Consider the following 4,275-nt stretch of genomic DNA (forward strand, 5'->3'; position numbering starts at 1 on the left):
GATTTTCCATCTTTAAGGTTGGCTTTGCATCTTCCCACACCTACTCATAATCTGTTAAGCGGTTTACAGATGTTAAAAGAAAGATTTCGTCTGCGGGAATCTCCATGATCTGCTCGACACGTGGAGTGACCTTTTTGTTCCAGAGTGCTATGTTCTTTTCCTCGAATGTTGTAGGTCGTCCAAGGGAGTATCCTGGGTCCCCTTCTCTTCAACGCCTTCATCCACGACATGCCAGAAACAAAAATGATAAAAAAGGGCTTATACGCCGACGACACCGCCCTGTATAGAACAGGGAACTTCTCCGGTAAAAAGGAGATCAGGTTAATGCAAAAAGACCTAGACTCCATGAGCGAATTCTTCTCAAAGTGGAAAATTAAGATAAACAGCGGAAAAACCCAAGGGATAGTCTTCACATACAACCGAAAGATGAAGCACATACATACACTTACCTTCCAGGGTCAAGGAATAAACTGGACAAAAAACGTAAAATACCTGGGGACTTATCTAGACTCGAGGCTCACATGGCAAAAAAACACTCACTACATGTCCACCAAAGCACGCATTGGTTTAGCAAAAATACATCGACTCATACACAACAAGAGCAAACTAAACATCAAGCTCAAAACACTACTCTACAAATCTATAGTTAGACCAGTCATAACTTACGCCCCCCCAACCTGACACGCACCCTCCGCTGGCCAAGCACGCCGTGTCCGAGGGCACCAAGGCCGTCACCAAGTACACCAGCTCCAAGTAAACCCTTCACCGGTTTTACACTCCTACTTAAAACGGCCCTTTTCAGGGCCACCAAATCTTCTGATATCCCGGATCTCCTAATAGAGAGATTTTACAACCAAAATTAGCGTCTTCTTGTTAACTGAACTCTTTAACGTTATTTGACGAAAACTCATTTTTCCCAGAAACTTGTTTCAGTCGTTGAAGAAGCCTCACCGTTTCAATTTTGTCACGCAACGTAAAGTTGGCGTTCCGATCCTAGCTGCCGGGTCGCGCTGCCGAGCTGTGCGACCGCTGCCTACTGCTTCCTATGTATTCTTATGAAGTACTTTCATGTATTTAAATGACATAAGTTTAATAACTTTTTTTCAGGTTAGTTAGCAATGTTAGTAACCAATACCTACATTGAAAAAGAAAGGGAACAATTGGATTGTTACTTTATCAATATATTTTAGTAGTTCTGTCTTCTGTGGACTCTAGACCTCACTCATACTCTCTTGTCTAAGCTGAGAGGGTTCTGTAGCTGTACCCCCTCTTCATTTCAATGTACTAGGCAATCGCGAGTGCACCCCACAAAATCATTGAAACTGCTGGGAAGCTGTACCCCCTCTTCATTTCAATGTACTAGGCAATCGCGAGTGCACCCCACAAAATCATTGAAACTGCTGGGAATTGAACCCGGGAACTCCAGTGTGCAAGCTGAGTGATACCTTCTTGGTCATGGAAAAAATAATAATAAAATAAAACTTACCCTTTCATTTGGGAATTGTCCGAATAGATCAGGATGCACATTGAAATAGAATGGTCGCAGAGCTGTAGCAACTTCATTTGATGTCAGAGTTCTTCTACTGATGAGAATACAGCCACATCTGTGCAGCTGGGAACTGGATAAAATCGAACAAAAAAGAGTAGGTTAGTAAGAAGGAACACAGATAAATATGGCTGATGCATTAGTCAAGTACCTAAGTACCTACATGTAGGTACTTAGGTACTTGGGGCCATATTTATTAACAAAATCCATACCAGCTCTCAAGTTGCACTGAAGTGTCAATTCCAAATTTGTTTCAGTTTGACTTGAGAGCAAGACTTTTGCCTAGTAAGAAATTATCGTTTTTTTTTTTTTTTTTTTTTTTTTTTTTTTTTTCCCCCTCTTCATTTCAATGTACTAGGCAATAGCAAGTGCACCCCACAAAATCATTGAAACTGCTGGGAATTGAACCCGGGAACTCCAGTGTGCAAGCTTAGAGTGATAGGTACCCACTTGGTCATGGAAATAATAATAATAAAATAAAACTTACCCTTTCATTTGGGAATTGTCCGAATAGATCAGGATGCACATTGAAATAGAATGGTCGCAGAGCTTAGAGTGATACCCACTTGGTCATGGAAAAAATAGTAATAATAATAAAATAAAACTTACCCTTTCATTTGGGAATTGTCCGAATAGATCAGGATGCACATTGAAATAGAATGGTCGCAGAGCTGTAGCAACTTCATTTGATGTCAGAGTTCTTCTACTGATGAGAATACAGCCACATCTGTGCAGCTGGGAACTGGATAAAATTAAACAAAAAAGAGTAGGTAAGTAAGAAGGAACACAGATAAATATAAGACTGATGCATCAGTTAAGTACCTAAGATGTAGGTACTTAGGTACTTGGGGCCATATTTATGAACAAAATACATACCAGCTCTCAAGTTGCACTGAAGCGTCAATTTCAAATTTGTTTCAGTTTGACTTGAGAGCAAGACTTTTGCCTAGTAAGAAATTATCAGTTTGTTTTTTTGTTTTTTTTTTTTTTTTTTTTTTTTTTTTTTATTTCTCGTATAAACTGTTCCTCTATGAAATTTCTCGTATAAATGTTCCCTTATGAATTTTCTCGTATAAACTGTTCCTCCATGCCGAGAGCTTTGATAAATTCGCAAATATCGACTCGTATATTTTCCATCGAGGTTTTCTTGAGGTCGTACCTTCGGACATTGTCCTGCACATACATTTCCTGTCAACAGAAAAATAGGTGTAGGAGTTGAGAGAGGAAGAAGAAATCTGGGGAGGTTGCACGTTGCATTTCGTTTTTGATAGAGATTTAACACTGTAGTAGGTAGATAATAATGGAACAACTTGTTCTAAAATTCTAAATAATTAAAGTACTAAGTACTACCTTTCTAAATTCCATTCGTCGACAGGCCGCCCGCTTTTCCAAATTTACCTCATCCAGCTTGTGTGGGGGCCGGGAAATTTCACAGATTTTCACCTATCCTGATACCAACCAAGCGTAACGTTGCGTTGCTCAACGTGCTGTTTTTTGCTGGCTATGGAAATTTTTATCACTGCTATAGATGCTTAATCCCACACTCCTCGGCCAGAGCTGGAAGTACGTTTACCATAATTATTATGTACTACATGAGGAATTGAGGAGTGTTCGCGGACTTCGCGGGTTCGGACTTTGTCTATCGTGTTCCAGGTTAATTCTTGGAAATTGGAAAAAATGTCCCCCCCCCCCCCCCCCCCCCCCCGCTAAAAAAGATGTTTACTCTGTGATATTGTGACTTTTGGTTAACTCACAGTATTGATAGGTACAGACTCAGGGGCTGCATTCTTCTTGTAGTTCAAGAACTTGATGAACTCCGTGTACTTCACGGTGGAATCTTCATTGGGGGCAAAACTGCGTGAACAAAGAATCAAGGTTCATTAAGTAGGTACCTGTATTTATCAGTAAAGGGAGGGAGGGGGAAGGACATTTTTGCTTCTGTACTATGGAGTGGACTCCGAAAATTTAGAGCATCCATCAATTCCCGTCTGGGGCGGATTTTGGCCTGAAGGCGCAACGTTCTCGGAACGGCTGGCTTGCTCCTATCCTGTCTTCCTTCTCTCTTCGATTTCGGGACGATAAGACCCTAGTAGTTACAGTTTTCCTCTATCAAACCTCTTAAAAATAATAATAATAATAAAATAATAATAATAATAATAATAATAATAATAAATAAAAAATTCCTATGTCCTTAAAATAAAGAAAATTAAAATGGGCTTCCTTTGGTCCAAAAGGCAAGAAAGAGAGTTTGAGGAAGAGAGAGTGTGTTTGAGTGAGAGGAAAATAGAGAGTAAGAAGGAGAATTGGGAAGCATAAAGGAGAGAGAGAGGGAGAGAGAGAAAGAAAGGAAGAGAATTGAGAAGCCTAAAGAAGAGAGAGAGAGAGAAAGAAAGAAAATTGAGAAGCATAAAAGAAAGAGAGACAGAGTAAGGAAGTAAGAAAGAGAATTGAGAAGCATAAAGGAGAGAGAGAGAGAAAGAGGAACTCAGGTTAATCTTAACGTTTTCAATTTTCATATTATTCCTCATGCATGAATGAACTCTAAAGATGAACGGGAAGAGGGAGAGAGATGAAGAGAAAAGGAGAGGGAGAGAGAAAGAAAATGAGAGAAAGGGAGGGAGGGAGAGAGAGAGAAGGAAAGGATTTGGGTTTATCGAGGTGAATCCAAACAAAGGAAAATTCTCGGTTTTCCAATCCAAAAGACTGGGAAAATAATATATTAAAATTGA

Source organism: Diaphorina citri, unplaced genomic scaffold (assembly GCF_000475195.1).
Source record: "Diaphorina citri unplaced genomic scaffold, Diaci psyllid genome assembly version 1.1 scaffold5556, whole genome shotgun sequence".
Lineage (NCBI taxonomy): Eukaryota > Metazoa > Arthropoda > Insecta > Hemiptera > Psyllidae > Diaphorina > Diaphorina citri.